This window comes from Balaenoptera acutorostrata, chromosome 2 (genome assembly GCF_949987535.1).
Source record: "Balaenoptera acutorostrata chromosome 2, mBalAcu1.1, whole genome shotgun sequence".
Taxonomy (NCBI): domain Eukaryota; kingdom Metazoa; phylum Chordata; class Mammalia; order Artiodactyla; family Balaenopteridae; genus Balaenoptera; species Balaenoptera acutorostrata.
Window position 1 is genome coordinate 86,095,946 of NC_080065.1, and position 18,057 is coordinate 86,114,002.

Genomic DNA, 18,057 nt, shown 5'->3' on the forward strand with positions numbered 1-18,057 from the left:
CTCCACATCATATGTTATCAGGGAAATGCAAATTAAAACAACAGTGAGATACCACTACATACCTATTAGATCGGCCAAAATCTGGAACACTGATGACACCAAATACTGACAAGGAGGTGGAGCATTATGAATGCTCATTCACTGCTTGTGGGAATGCAAAATGGTACAGCCGTTTTGGAGGACAGTTTGGCAGTTTCTTAAAAAGTTAAACACACATTCACCATATGGTACAGTAACTGTGCTCCTTCGTATTTGCACAAAGGAATTGAAAACATGTTCATACGACTTTATACCAGCTTTATTCATAATTGCCAAACTTAGTAGTAACCAGGATGTCATTCAGTAGGCGAATGGATAAATGTCCAAAGAATGGAATATTAGCACTAGAAGGAAATGAAATATCAAGCTATGAAAAGACATGGAGGGAGCTTAAGTGCATATTACTCAGTGAAAGAAGCCCATCTCAAAAGGCTCCATACTGTATGATTCCAACTACATGATATTCTGGGAAAGGTAAAACTGTGGAGACAACACAAAGATCAGTGGTTGTCAGGGCTTGGGGGAAGGGAGGGATGAATAGGCAGAGCATGGAAAATTTTTAGGGCAGTGAAAATACTCTATATGATACCATAATAATTGGCACATATTATTATACATATGTCCAAGCCCATAGAAGGTACAACACCAAGAGTGAACTTATTTAAACTATGGACTTCAGGTGATTATGATGTGTCCATGTAGGTTCATCATTTGTAACAAATGCGCCACTCTGGTGGGGGACGTTGATAATGGAGGAGGCTATGCATGTGCGGGGGTAGGTGTTATATGGGAAGTCTCTGTATCTTCCTCTTAATTTTGCTGTGAATTTAAAACTTCTCTTAAAAAAAATTGTCTTTTAAAAAAAATCAGTGTTTTCAAATTCAGCTAATCAACAAAATTCTATAAACAGTGGTTGCCTCAGGGGATGGTATTGAGGGACAAGAGAAGAAGGGAAATTACTTTTCACTTGTACTCTTGTACCTTTTGAATTTTGTTATTATATGTTGCTTATTTCAAAATAACACATGCATACTTAAAATTTTTAAATTAGATATAGCATCATTCATATGGAAAAAGGGAGTATTTCGTAGGAAAAGCCTACTCTTACTCCATTCATTGACCAAGAAAATCCTCCCAAATATTGATTTTTAACCTTGGTAAAATAATTATGCTAAGATAATATACAGTATGATGTATAATCTTCTTTCCTTCTCTCTCTGGTTACTGCCTAACAAAGTCTGGTGATGCATATCTTTGGAAAATGTTGCCATCCTTCCATGATAATTTGGTGAGGCAGGTATTTAGGACTCCCTTCAGTCAGAGGTTCCCATGGGCTGAGCTATGGGGAAACTCATGGAAGTATAGAAAATCTCACATGGTATTACCACATACTTCGTTTCCAAGGTATCTTTAAAATTAAGTAATCTTTTTTACTCTCATTCTGTATGGGAGACCTCAGATGAGACATGGTTTTAAAAGAAACAGTTATTCAGAGCCCTGAGGGGGATACCAACAGAAAGAGGGCAGCAAATGAGGGCTTTGCTAGCAGAATTAGATAAAGGCAGACTCAAGGATAAGTACAGGCCAGATATTGACAATGAAGACATTCTCCTTCAGAGCTTTTTCTTTTTAAGTAGAATCTAAGCAATTACATGGAAAACTTATAAGAGCAAGAAAGCCATTATAGTAAATTTAGGAAAGAATAAATGTGTGAAATATTATCAGCACCAAATTAGATTTCCATATTATTGATGCTGGTTATATGCAAAAGAAATTTATAAGTGACAACAGGCATTTTTCCTCCAAATTTACATGTATGCCTCCAAAATTACATGAGTAATAAACATTTTATATTAGCCCTAACCTTTGCATGAATAAAATGCATCTCAAATATGGTATAACTTGCTGTGCCTAACTTTGTGTGTGCTGTATTTTTTTAAATTTTAAATCAAGGTAGTTTTTGCACTTGATTAGTGTGCAGCATAATAAAAAAGCAAGTATTTACATTGAAAATGAAGAAATTTTTCATAAACTTTTTCACAATAGAGTATAATAATGGTATTATTCTCCTATTTTTCTTATTTAATAGCCAATAAAATGCTATTCTAACTAAGATTTGGAATCTTAAAAAGATACTAAACATTAATTGAGATCTATATAACACAAAATGTTTGAACTATGTAGCATAAAATCTCTAAATAGAAAAACATATGTTCAAATAAAAACAAACCTTTACGTGATCTAAAAAATGTAAGGTTAACATTGCCCTCTTCTGGCTTCATATTCAAATAAGAACATCTACTACAATGTCAAACAGCACGTTCCATGCCATAAAGCGGTAAGTCTGAAACAAAGACAATCTATAACACTGTAACCAAGGAGGAATAGAAGAGGCTCTATTTCACCTACAGGAGGTGCCCGATCAGAGTTAGAGAGACCTCTACTAGTATTTGGCTCACATGGACACATTAGGAAGGCCTAACACTAAGGAGAAATACATGATACTTAGACTACTGATATGTAATTTTACCTCTGGCTATTCCTATTTCTTTTTCTCACAGCCCCTCCCCATGTCATAAACACAAACCTTTTAGAACTCAAGGGAATGTTTAACCCCAACTCCACTGGAAAACTAAACTCTCAAGGTGTAGATCAGAAGGAAGGAGTTCCAGAGATGGTCTACCACTGCTGATTCCCTACAGCGGATCTTAGTTCCTAGAAAAATCAACAAAGTTCAGTTTGTGCAGTTCAACTCAGAGGCCATGGCTTAAATTCATCTCTGGGTTATCAGACTTGATGCCATATTGTTAACTTCCATGTATCCCTCAAAATATACTAGAAAGGGAACACATACACACATTTGGGTAAACCTCTTAAAATTCTATTAGACCTTCTAACAGTCTAATACTATTTTTTTGAATTCCTGGGAAGGAGATCAGTATATATGTATGTGTGTTTTATTTCTTGCTACTCTAGAGACTTAGAACAGTGTAAGCTTTGCCACTGGAGAATCTCTCTCCACCCCAAGGGAGAGAAGTTGCTGCGGAATTGTATTCAAGTACTTGTTCCTGTAACAACTACATCATTATCTGAAGATGGCTCCTGCCCTAAAATATTTTCCACTTGTTGGCCTCTGTTAGGGTCACGAGAGCATCACATCCTGTGCAAGGTGAACTTATTTCCAAAGTCTAGGTCTCAAAATAGTCATTAGGGAGATACTCAGAAATCAGTAAGGTACCAATCAGTTCTCTGTCTCTCTCTGTCTCTGTCTCCATCTCTCTGTCTCTGTCTCTCTCTCATTGCCTTTTTTAAGTAAAGGAACTTTGACCACACTACTCTCAGAAAATCAATAGAAACTATCCATTTTCAACTATTGTGTGGCAATAGGTAAGATTAATTAACAGCAACAGGAAATACAGCATCAAATGACTTAAATTACTGGATGATACAGTATCAAAAGCTCATTCTCCATTTCCATCTTTTTTAGGAATTCATATGATAAAAAGCATTGTATGTACACTCAAATCATATGTTACTAAGACACATATTCTACCTTACAACTCACATGCACTTAACTATCAAATTTGTACTGTCTTTATAAAGCATAAATAATGCGTAGCCTAGGCCATGAAGATGTAAGCAGCTCCTAGCAGGTAAAATTTATTTTTACTCTGGCAGTTTCAAGGGTAAAGGAGGAGAGGCAGCCTCCACCTGTTCTGAGCAGCACTCCACATCATCAGTCTTAATGATGGGAAACGCACACACTGTCTATGATTTCCTAGTGAGTTTTTCACTAAATATTCAGCATGAGAGTTCCTGGGACTCTTATGCTGCACTTAGAATCTCTTGACCAGGTGAGTTTGAACAGATTTCAGGGTCAGGGGAGATATAATAAAAGCAAAGATAGTTAATGTTCAAAACAAATACTGAACCCTGAAAAACAAACTTCCTTTCTGAATACCTGATAATGTTAGTGTAAGGGAGTTCAACCTCACAATGTGTTCATGTTGTAAAACTCAGGAATGTATTTAGAGTGTAGGTGCTGCCCAGTGGTTCTATCCCAAACTACTTCATGTGCAAAACAGGTGTTTTTTTTAAGGAGTGTACTGATAGTGTTTATTGGGAAGGGCAGTAAATCGAGCCTGTGTATAGCATGACAGATAACAATGGGCCTTCAGGAACTCTGGAGAGTGTGCTCTATAAGCAATCATTTGGAATCTCTCATCAACTTCTGCTGACACACAACAAATCCGAAAATATAAAAAGGAAGAATGAAAACAACAGAATCATCTCTGTTTCACAAGCTCAGAGCAATACAAACAGTCATAGCTTTATGGAAGAAAGGACCACAGAATGTGTCATCAATCATGATCTCTTTCTGAAAAAAAGGGTTTATGAATTAAATAGAGTAGAATATTGTGCTCTCTTGTTGGTTAAAAAAATGTATAAGAAATAGAAGGATTTAGGGCTTCCCTGGTGGCGCAGTGGTTGAGAGTCTGCCTGCCAGTGCAGGGGACATGGGTTCGAGCCCTGGTCTGGGAAGATCCCGCATGCCGCGGGGCAACTGAGCCCTGAGCCACGGCTGCTGAGCTTGCGCGTCTGGAGCCTGTGCTCCGCAACAAGAGAGGCCACGATAGTGAGAGGCCTGCGCACCGCGATGAAGAGTGGCCCCCGCTTGCCGCAACTGGAGAAAGCCCTCACACAGAAACGAAGACCCAACACAGCCAAAAATAAATAAATAAATAAATAAATTTATTAAAAAAAAAAAAAAGAAATAGAAGGATTTAGAAACTGTTAAACCCTGCATTCTGCTTCACCCAGCAGAGAGCGATTGCAATACTTAATTGCACTGTGATTTAAAGTTCTATATGATAGCTCCAGTTTTCTGCATGTAATTTCATCTGCCATAAAGCAATAAGAAATATTGACTATCCTCTGTGATGACCAATGAAATCCATGATCTCATCATCTTTTTTTCACAAAATAATTATTAAAATAGAACAATCTGCTGACTTTGGTATAACAACTGCCACATGTTTATGACAGCTATTCATATACTGGTTAGCACAGATTTCTTGTAAAATATGTACAAACAAAACTAGTTTCCTGAGTATCATTTTATATAGTAGCACTAAGAAAAAATAAAGGATACAATATGACTATTAAAAGTTTTTAAAGCCCTAGAAAATATAAATATGAAATAAAATAAGATGGTAATAATTCAGTTCTATTTCTTATAGATATTGTCCAAGAACAAACATTGACAGCTCTCTGGGGTATTCTGGAGAGTCAAAGGTGTGGTTTCCTGGGGGAGAAATCAACTATACCCTCTAAACGTTAGAACTCCAGGATCACTTGGTAGCCAGACAGTTCCAGGATGCCCACATGGGGACAGTGGGATCAAGTACATTATTGAGTGCATTCTGGTTTTTTGTACATTTGTTATTCCTCTCATCCATTTTCTCTATTATTTTAATGTGTTTAAATTTGCACAACTCCAAAGTTTGACCAGAGATGGAATGCTATGAATCTTAAGGGAGAACAATCACAGAATATGCTGAAGACTCAAGCCCTCTGATCCCACTGTCACCACAAACAGTACATTTTGAGAGGTAAATAGAATTGGCACCTGACTCAAGGTCAGAACATCTGGGATCTGTTGTTAATTCTAGTAAGCCCTCTAATGACCTTGGTCAAATCTCTTAATCTGGGTTTTATCCCTTAATCTCTAGTAGATAGATTACCCTCTGAATTGATTATTTATTGTCTTGGGTTACCTACATTTTCATTTGTTGATAAAAAGAATTATGTCTTCGAGGGAGAGGAGACCATCCCTCCCCATCCACATTTCACACGCAGGGATAGTGCTGACACCCTCCAACCCTAAGCACCTCCCCACTTAGTAGTAGACACAGAAATCAGTACCTTCCACTCCATAGGCTGAAGCAATTATTTCAGGGATGGACATGTGACCCAAGCCAGCCCAGTGAGAGTCAGTCTCAAGAATTTTGCTAACATTATTCAAAATAAAACATGTACTTTTTGTAGGATTGTTAGATAATAGAAAGTTAAATAAACTTTTTCATGACAATATCAGGCTTTTCATGGGGCAAGCTAACTTGAACAGGAGAAGACAAAAAAGAAAAGCAGAGCTACAAAATGGAAAGCAATAACGTTCTGACCCTGTAATCTGAGATCCTGAGTCCAGACTGACTGAAACCAGCTACATTCATCACTCTGAGCTCTGATGTTGCATAAGCCCCCAAACCCCAATTTAAAAATATAATTTAAGTAAGTATTTTACCAGCTGCAGTTGTAATAGCCCTAAATAACAGGATCTCAATTAAGACTTTAAACACAGAGATTATATTATTCTTATAATCTGGATAAATCACTTCCATTACTATAGTTTGCTCTTTGACAAAAATATACTACTAACTGATTCACAATTCATATATTTCATCAAAGTGGTGTATGATCTCCTAGCCACAGAAATCAGAAAAAGAAATAAAAAGCAGCCAAATTGGAAGGGAAGAAGTAAAACTGTCACTATTTGCAGATGACACAATACTGTATATAAAAAACCCCAAAGTCTCCACCAAAAAACTATTAGAAGTAATAAATGAATTTAGTAAAACTGTAGGATATAAGATTAATATACAGAAATCTGTTGCTTTTCTATACACTAACAATGAATTATCAGAAAGAGAAAGCAAAAAAAAATCATATTTAAAGTTGCATCAAAAAGAATAAAATTCCTAGGAATAAACTTAACCAAGGAGGCAAAAGACATATACTATGAAAACTATAAAACATTGAAGGAAATTAAAGATGATATGAAGAAATGAAAAGGTATCCCATGCTCTTGGATTGGAAGAATTAATATTGTTAAAATGGCCATACTACCCAAAGTGATCTACAGATTTAATGCAATCCCTATCAAAATACCCATGACATCTTTCACAGAACTAGAACAAATAATCCTAAAATTTATATGGAACCACAAAAGATCCTGAATTGCCAAAACAGTCTTAAGGAAAAAGAACAAAACTGGAGGTATCACACTTCCTGACTTCAGACTATACTACAAAGCTACAGTAATCAAAATATTATGGTACTGGCACAAAAACAGACACATAGGTCAATGGAACAGAATAGCCCAGAAATAAACCCATGCACTTGTGGTCAATTAATGTACAACAAAGGAGGCAAAAATATACAATGGAGAAAAGACAGTCTCTTCAATAATTGATGCTGGGAAAACTGGACAGCTCTGTGTAAAACAAACAACCCAATCAAAAAATGGGCAGAATACCTGAATAGACATTTTTCCAAAGAAGACATATATGGCTAACAGGCACATGAAAAGATGCTCAACATTGCTAATTATTAGAGAAATGCAAATCAAAACCACAATGCATTATGAGTTATAGCTTCACACCTATCAGAATTACTATCATCAAAAAGTCAACAAATAACAAATTTTGGCAAGGATGTGGAGAAAAGGGAACCGTTGTACACTGTTTGTGAGAATGCAAATTGGTGCAGGCACTATGGAAGACAGTATGGAGGTTCCTCAAAAAACTAAAAATAGAGCTACCATATGATCCAGCAATTCCACTCTTGGATATATATCTGGAAACAATGAAAACACTAATTCAAAAAGGTACATGCACCCCAGTGTTCATAGCAACATTATTTACAGTAGCCAAGATGTGGAAGCAATCCAAGTGTCCATCAACAGTCAAATGGATAAAGAAGACGTGATATACATATACAATGGGAATTAGTCATAAAAAATGAAATTCTGCCATTTGCAGCAACATGGATGGACCTAGAAAATATTATGCTTAATGAAAAAAGTCAAAGACAAATACTATATATTATCACTTATACATGGAATCTAAAAAAATGAAACGAATATATATTGCAAAACAGAAACAGACTCACAGTTATAGGAAACAAACTAATGGTTACCAGTGGGGAGGGGGGAGAGGGAAGAGGAAACATATGGGATTAAGAGATACAAACTACTATGTATAAAATAGATAAGCAACAAGGATATATTATATAGCACAGGGAATTATAGCCATTATTTTGTAATAATTTTTAATGGAGTATAATCTATAAAAATACTGAATCACTATGCTGTACACCTGAAACTAATACTGTAAATCTACTCTACTTCAATTTTTCTTAAATGTGGTATATGATAGACATGAAGTTCTGTCTACATTCTAGATCTAAATGTTAAATTGATTTTATTTGTAGATCTTTATGTATGTGACCTTGCAATAACTTGCCTTATCTAAATCATTCCACTTTTTAAGTCAGTAATTATTGTCATCATATAACCAGGTTTCTAATACCAATTTTCCAGGTAGTGAATAGAGCTTAACACTTTTTCTTAATTTTTAATTTAATTTCTAAATTAACTCATATGCAAATTGTTCTCACTTCATATAAATATTGGTCTCATTCTTTTTTTTTTTTTTAAACTTTGGGTTTATTTATTTATTTATTTATTTATTTATTTATGGCTGTGTTGGGTCTTCGTTTCTGTGCAAGGGCTTTCTCTAGTTGCGGCAAGTGGAGGCCACTCTTCATCACGGTGCGCGGTCCTCTCATTATCGCGGTCTCTCTTGTTGCGGAGCACAGGCTCAAGACGCACAGGCTCAGTAATTGTGGCTCACGGGCCTAGTTGCTCCGCGGCATGTGGGATCTTCCCAGACCAGGGCTCGAACCCGTGTCCCCTGTATTGGCAGGCAGATTCTCAACCACTGCACCACCAGGGAAGCCCCTGGTCTCATTCTTTGTTGGAGATCTTTTATGCTTTCAAACAATTATTCCTTGTGCATCAACTTCCTCAAGTCCCAGTTCAAGATTTACATCCTCTAAGAACTTAAGTACATCATAGAAACAAAGAATTATGAACCATTCCATTTTGTTCGTTTTGAGTTGGCTAAATATAAACAGATTTCTAAGATGAAGGGATATAACTTGAATGAACTGAAGATATGAAAAACAGAAGAATTGGCTAGATGGTAGGTTAAGGACAGTAAGAGAAGTATATAGGAGTCGCGGTAGAAGTATAGTTTCAAAGAGAAATATCCATGCGTTTCTCATTGACATTGAAGGCCAATCGTCTTTAAATACCCTCATCATCTTAGTTACTATGTTATCTAATCTGTGAGTAGTGAAACACATTACAGTAGTCAAGCTCTCTATATTATATTGAGGAGGCTTGGATCCCTAACAAGGGAAGCCCTAGGCTGTCCATCAACTGAGAGTATTGTCCAGAATAAATAAATGGATCCAAATTAATTTGGCCAATCCAAGTTATTTTGGAACAATCTGAAAAAAAACAAAAAAAACGCTAAGAGTATAAGGTCATAAGTAAAGGAAGCTAAAGTTGAAAGATATCAGAGGGATACCATGAGTTAAAACTAGGCAAGCATAAAGGAATCATCTTAATGTTGGAATAGAGGGCTTCAGCATAAAACTAGAGGAAAGTCTCTTTTTACTCTCTCTGAACCAGCTCATTATTCCAAGGATCAGAAGGCCCAGTTACAGAAACATCAGCAGCAATGCAAGAAGCTCCATAGGAAATTCTATAAAAGCAAGACACTAGAAGTGACAAGCATTGAAACAGACCCAATATCTGAACCATATGCTCTCCATCCTTCAAGAAATTATCAGTAGTGTGAATGGGTCTTATCTTGCAAACAGAGGTGCTTGATACATACACCCAAGTGATAAAAGTAGTAAGGCAGCATAATTGGTTACATAATCACTGTTCTTATTTACAAGTTCCTATGAACATATATAGCAAACCTGTTGAAACACTTGCCTCTCAAAAAGCATAGGACAGTTAATAAGGGAAAGTTGGGAGTGAATGCCAAGTTGTATTTTAATACTATGGCATAAGCTTTTATCATTGGACATGATAAGAAATAGCACTTAAATATGTACTGTATTTGACGTGAAAATATTTTATGATGCTCTTTGATATATCATCACTCAGTGTTACTTATATGAGACCTTACATGGAAATTAGTGTAAAGGAAACTCTATCTAGAAGAGCTTTTGTGTTCTTCCATTCTGATAAGCTAGAAGTGCTGTCTTAGGGAGATTCTGCTAAAAGGGATGGTGAGAGCCTAAGGTAATATAAGGCAGAATATCACCCTTTTATGGTTTGTATGTTTATTCCCTCTCTTTTTTTGTGACCTTGGTTTACTAGGTCTGTGTATATTTGAATATCCTCATTTTAGGTGTATCACTTATTATAAATAAATCTACATACATTTTAGATAGAAATGAGATATAAACAAATGTGTAATATTTGATGATACCAAATTACTACAGTGAGATGAATGAATAGGACATTTTTCCCACTAGATAATATAGAAACATCTTTCAATAAACATTGCTGCCTTCTATAAGTTTCCTTCCTTGTGTTTTGCTATATATTATGAGTAGAATGTCTATATTGAATTTGGTTTGTGTTTTGAATTGCATCAGAAGGGACATAGATGAAATCCATTATCTAAAGACATTGTAATGAGTAAAATAATGTGACTAACAGCCATTGTTGAAGTCACTTGTCATTATTTCTTCCATGTTTTAATGTCTCATTTTCTCATCACAAACATTTTTATAGGAAGAATCAAGTAATGTACCCCCTTGGCTTTTGGTATTTTCCTATTTCATTAAGTTTTAAGTAGAAAATAAGTTTATTTATTCCAGAAATGTGTATGCAGTTTTTCCCATGTGTTAGGCACTTTGTGAGAGTAGGGTAATGCCCCATCTATTTTGATGAATAGCTATGGAATCACCTATTTTTTTCACAGTTTAATTAGCATAGGAAAAAAGTGTACTAAAAGTTAGGAAGACAAAATCTTCACTTGATATTTATATCCTACATACTTTGCATAAATCTAGTGAAAGTACAATGGTATGGGAAAATGTCTGAACAATTTAAAATTTAGATAAATTAATATTATCTTAGTAGAAAAAAAGGTAAAGACAGGCATCAGGTTTTTTTTAATCTGCTATCAAATAACCCTGTAATCTAATTTTAGATTCTAAATAAAATGTACATCTTTGTTGCAATAATAGTATAATTTTTAAATTATTACAAAGTGTAGATTTTGAACTATTATAACCGAATTCATATTGGTGCTTTTCACAATTGAGCATTTTAATGTATAATGGTTCTATCTTTTTAAAAGTAATGTTTCTGACCCCCAAGTTACCCAGAATTGTCCAAAAATAATTCTATCACATGTTCCTAAAAATGGTGCAAAAGAAGAAAATTCGGTGGTTTCACCTTGCGTTATTTTTCAATTGAATATTTTCCGATATTAAATCACTACCATAAAAATGAAGCTCCTCATTTAAAAAAAAATCACCTTTTATGTTTAAATCATGTGACATTAGTTTTCTGATCTCTGTAAAGCACCCAGTAGATGTATATTGATATATCATAGTCACTGCTATCATCAATAACAAATCACCAGCTGTCATGGGCCTCCTAAATCCCAGGTTGAACTAGTGAATTAGTTGAACCTGTAAAGCAAGGCCAAAGGTGGAAGCTGTAGCACTTTATCTACTTTCTTGATGTTCTGTTTTTCATTGAGACTGGTTCCAATATATTGTGTTTGGGTTTAAAAGGAGATGAGAGTTTGTCCCAGATGCTGGAAAACTTCACACACACACACACACACACACACACACACACACACACACACACACACACACACACAATCTTGGAGAATCAAAATAATAATTTTGGCTACATTGCATTATAAAATGAAAATAATACCTCTTCCCCCCAAAAGGAAGCTAAAGTTCTATGAGGGCTATAAATAAACCATTCATATTGCCAGAGACCTGGGTTGAAGAGTACCTGCACTGTAGAAGTATTAGGAAAAATTTCAAATAGTAATTTATTTAGAACTGAACAGCAGTGCTTTCAAAATTTCTGTTGGGAAGCACATGCCGTAACTCTCAAATTCAGATTGAAGATTGTGCCTGGAAACATCACACAGTACTGGCTTTGTAGATTATAGTTTCCAAGTAGAAGACAGAAAAATGTTGTTCTTAGGTATGCCCATTCTAAAATCAAGTAGAGCTGGATCATTTACTGTAATTTTTTTTCAGTAATAGAAGCTTTACAGTTAACCTTAACTTTAAAAAAATCTCTAGAATCTACAGCTCTGGTTTGCCTAGACTAATGTTTTTTCCCCAATATTCAAACAAATGATTTAGCAAAAGTATAAATAAATCTAGTGAAGTTTGGATAGGACATTTTCTTTTGTCTCAGAAATTTTTGTCTGGGCTGAAATTGTCAGCACAGTGGACAATGAGTTTCCACATTTCTAGGCCACACCTCCTCAAGGTTTAGCAGAGGTATCGGAAAACAAAAAAGTCTAGCTACCATTATGCAGGCTAAATAAAAGACAGTCAGAGATTCACTGAGGAGAAAAAATAATTCTTTGAAGCAATTAGTGGCAGGAGAGAGGACTCAGACATACTCCCTCACGTACTTCAAGCCATGTAAAGTGAGCAGCAAGAGAATTCCCTGGAGAGAATTCCCTGGAGAGTAGTTAGGATTAATGGTGGTGGTGGGATTGGGTTGGTTTCCAGAGGAGAGTCCAGAATTTTCTTTCTAGTTGGACATTTGCTAGTCTGTAGAAATAGATCAGACCCTGTTATGACACCATCACTAAGAACAATGAAAGAATATTTGATAAACTTGACATCGTCCTCTGGAGTTTGGGCAGGACATGAAGATTTGGACTGGACTCTCCTCTGAATTTTCAAGAACAGTTGACTGTTCCTGCCTATGGAACAGAACAAGGAAAGGGGAGAGTGATGAATGTGCTTCCAAGGTTGGTTGGGGCAAGAATGCCTGAATTCCATTGGCCTTTGCTCTTTGATATGTATACATGTATTTATCTTACAGAAATCTGGCCCAGGATATCTGTCTTCCAGACTCAGTATTCTAGTAGAAAGGATAGAGGTGTAGTGCTGGAGCACAGGAGTTTGGCTGGATGTGTAAGAAGCTATTTGAATAGAATATTACCTACAGCAGGTCATAGTTCAGTGCAGCAGTCACCAAAGGAAGGGTCTCAAAATTACACAAAAGAGCCTCAAGCAAGAGATAGCTAGAATTTGGTCATGCACCGTACATTGCCAGATTACATCAGCACCAAGCAGAGGAATTTGACCTTTCTTTCTAATTCTTGCTTACTCTGTCACCTGCCCCTGATCCCATAAAAGCCAGAAACAGCAGAAGTAATTAAGTGTAATAAGGAGAGCAAAAAGGTCAGATTATCCCCCCTTTCTTACTGGGTCTGAGAATTCTAGGAGTGTTGTGAATTACAAAGGGTGTTAAGTTTGAATTGAGTGAGAGGTTAAAATTTTGACTCAAATTTGTTAGGACTTTTAAATAACAAATGAAACTGTTCTAACAGCTGAAAATGAAAAGGAAATTGAGGGAATATGCTTGAGATGTTGACAAAGAATAGAGAATAGGAATTTAGGAAAATGGATTTGAAGTCCATAGAGGAAACAAAATAAAGTTATTTCCATATTGTATCCTAATGAGAATAGCATACTCTGTCTCACGATTACTCACATTGTAAAATGATTTTAAACCATTGGCCTAGCTCAGTATTCCTCGTTCCATCCACATACCAGGATCAGTCACTGATAACATTTTTGCTTTTCAAGGAAATAATACAAATAAGAAAAATGTAACAAGTCTATTCAACTTAATTTATTCAATTTAAATGATAACTCTATTATAGGATTATGTACTTTACATTTAAAATATCCATTATGCTAAAAAATATGAGAAGGGAGAGTAGCAGTGCTTTTCTTTTAGTATATATTCTTTCTTGGAAAAAAATTAAAGCTTGTCAACACTACATCCACACCCATACTGTTTTTTAACTATCCATATACTCCATTCATCTAGGACATGTTATTTAATCTGAAATCATCTTGCTAGTCTTTTTTTCTGTTCTGACTTCATGGACTTAAAAATAACTTTAAAAATTTGGTTTCATTAAATAAAAAAAGTAGAGGTGAATTTATTTTTTAAATTTCTATGTTAAGATAAATCAGTTATTTGTGAACCTGAAATTTTAATCTCATCCTACACTGAAGTATTCTTCACTGAACTGGTCTCCTTTTCCATTAGACTGTCTAACATTTCCCTCTCCACCTCTGAAGAAACAAGTGAAATGGACAATGTATTGCATCATATTTGGAGTGTTCACTCCAGGAAAAACATTTTGCATCAAGGAAAATTATTACTGGAAATGCCCGCATCTTTATCCTAGTGCCCATTTCATTTTGCCTTTATTTCCCACATACAAAGACATTTTCATTCTTTGAATGTGCATAGCTATTCAAGCCATGTAGCTAATCATTTTAGACTGAGAAAACAAAATCATACAGAGTTAAATGAGTCATTTTCAGGAATAAGCTCCAAATAGCTACTCTCCTCATCTTTTGTTTCCACCGGCACTTTACTTCACAACACAGAGATTTCTGCCACAGTATATTGTTGGGTTGGGCTATGGAGGGAGTTGGGGGGGACTCAAAAAAAATCAGTTTTGAGTTGAATTCTGCCAATGCATACTCTTTAATCAAATCCAGTCTCATAAGTACATTATGTTCTGTGCCTTGTTTCATGTATTTTTCTAAATTGGAATTCTCTTTCTCCACGACCTCCATTACCTCTAATAGCAATATATAGAAGCTACCCCATTCTTCAGCTCAAAGCACCCTCCAGAAAGCTTTTCTTGATTTGTCCAGTGTCCACTGACTTCCTCCTCCCCTTTACCCCACTGCATACTCTGTCATATAAAGACCTGTGCCTAATCGTTTGCTGCTGTGTATTGGGGGATGATCTCCACCACAGGGAGCTTCAAGATTTATATTTTACTTAATCTCTATGAGGCAATTTAGGGATTAGGACATAGGCTTTAGAGTCAGTCAGCATCTATGTGGATTCCACCCCACTACATATTGGTGTGCCAAACCATGAAAAGTATTTAACAGAGGGCTTGGCAAACAGAAAGAATGCAATAAATGCTGCTTATTGCTGCTGTTACTGCTGCTGCAGCTGTTATTGTTAAATAGTTCCCATGTAGTTAAGATTAACAGCATTGATCATTTGCTAGGAACTTAATAGATACTTGTTACTTCAATGAAAACTCTTAAAATTCTTTAATTCATTCAGACTCTGCTCCCTGACCAGCACTACCAGTGTTTTCACACATTCATATTTTTGAAAAAAGAGCCTCATCTTCATTAATCTGTGGACTTTCTTTACTCCACCCCTTCAAAAAAATTTATAAAATTGCATTATATGTTTTTATGTGGATACATCTTTTAGACCTCTATGTCTGGTTTTATTAGTATGAACTCCCTAAAAATAAGTTTTAGAAGACCATGTTGACTGCATTTGTTTAATTAATGACTTTCAATTTTTTTAAATAATAAGAGTAATGCAAAATCTCAAAAAAAAGAGATAGTCAGCATATAATTAAATTCTAATGCTTGCATATCCCACTCCATCTTAGAATGGAGCACCTATCCCCATCCTGTTCTTTTCTATAAAAAAAACTCATTTCTCTTTTCAACAATAAGATGAGCTCTTAAACAATTGTAATTAAATTTTTAAAAAAGCATTTTTTCAATAAAAATATGTTAAAGTTTGTAAATTCAGAACAATAAGAAATAGCTAAAGCAATTCATGTCAAGCTGAGCATTAGCCATCAGATTTCAAGGGCAAAAGAATATTTTTAAGGATCTATAGTCCTAGAGATGGGGAACACAAAGCAAAACAAGAAAATCATGTCTCATTTCTCAGCATAATAACCTCTACCTGGTGATCAGAGTATCTCTTTTCTCTAGCTTCCTTCTATGTCTTTTTCCCAATTTATTTGAACATCCTTTCAAACAGATTTTCTCATTCTTATAGAGATAATGCAGCTATCTCTTCTGAAGCTTAAACTAGTGCTCTGAATAAGAATAAAGGAAAACAACACTATACAGATATAGCTTTCTCTTTTAATGTACGTGGTTTAAGAGAACAGAAGGTTTACTGTATGGGAGATGTTTTTTCCCCTAGTTCCATGCATCATTTGCTATATGAGCCCTGCTCGATGGTTTCCAGGATGAGTTTGGAACCCACTGGTCCTGACACAGTGCAGCCATCCTTCTGCAGCCAACTCCTTCCTAAGCCCCAGGAAACTGCCAAACACCTGCTGTCAGGGGCAGATGCTCCTAAGGTTAGTAAACATACAACAAAAGTACAAAGTGGCTGGTCCTGTCTTCTTCTGGAGGAAGTGCATGTCTTATTTTATTTTCAGAAACAGAGCAGATCCACTAAATACATAAAAAGCAATCTTGTCTGTAATTTTGTATGGTGATACATTAAGTGCTGTTTTTTTGAAGAGAAAGCTACCAGTTGATTTCATTGGAATATCGGTAAAAAATTTTTTCAGTGATTATTTTGTGTTTCTACATGATTGTAAATATTTACGGATGACTTTTCAGTTCAACATTTAGATATTTCAGTTGTCACACCTTAGATCTTGCTTTTTAAAGGAAGAACACACACAATGGTTAATATCAGCCGCAACTATTACACTTCCTAATAAATGTGTTCACACATTATCAGCTTCAAACTTTACATCCCTTTATCTGTGGACATAGGAGAGCATTACTTTAAAAACTCATAGCATTTTAATGACTTATAAGAAAACAGGAAGATAAGAACTGCACTGTTATTAAAAAGAGACAGAGAGAGAGAGAGGGAAAGAGAAAGAAAATAAATTGAACAACTCCTTCTCCTGACTTTACTCTTATACATGCGCTTTCACATAGTGAAGTAAATAACAATGAGGAATGTACATGATAAAAGGTACCATGAGTGTACAGTTCCTACTCCTCTTGAGGGAACATTAACTGCCAGAGCAAAACCGTCATCCAGGAAATCTGAAAGACAGTCTACCTTATTTTCTAACATGGTTGGTGCTAAAAACACTGAAATAAATATCAAAGATGTTAATTCATCCATAGACACTAAAATTGCTGTGAAACATATGTATAACTTAGCACTTAAACTATTATTCGGAAACTACATCAGAGATAGAACTCAATTTACCCAACAACAAAACAGCATTCATGCACATCTGACCTTGCCGACAACTAAATTCTCCCACTCTGTAAGCCACACCCACAGACCATATACACCATTTATTTTAATAGACAAATTCAGTATGTTTTACAAATCCTCTACTTCATACAGATACTAATGCCAAGTTCAAAATAGAAACAAGTAGTTCTTACATTTGAAGAGCACAGCTGTTATTATAGATGAATATTTTTGCCAGAAAACATGAAATTAAATTTGAACAGAAGCCCAAAATTGTAAAACCACTTGAATAATATAAAGTGTAAATTATCAAATATTAATGTACAGAGCTTTTATTTTTATGTCTCCTCTTTCTTGTGTTTTGAAAGCAGAGTTCTTACATGAATATTCATTAAGAGTTTTTCTGGAAACTTATTTGCCCTCTCTGAATCCAGTCAAAAATACGTTTTAATTCAGGTTACTTATAATCAGGTTCAAAGTAAATGTGACTTCTAAAAATGGGATTGCTGTGAGTAAGCCAGGCCTCATCTAGGAGTATAACAGGTTCTGACTCACAGATTTAAATGCTGTTCCAGTAACATTCATTTATTTATCAAACATTTCTAAAGCAACTACTGTGTGTCAGATTGCATGGCTGTAGATAGACTCATGACACAAAAATAGTCCATTTGTTATCCTCAAGTAAATTCAGACTAGTGGAGGCAACAAGTATGTAGAGATAATTGTAATACATCGTAGTAAGTAAGCTATACAGAGGTACATGTTTGCAGAGATGGCTCATAGGAGGTACAGCCTACCTGTGGAAGAGATCATTAAACTGAGCTACAGTGAATATTCAA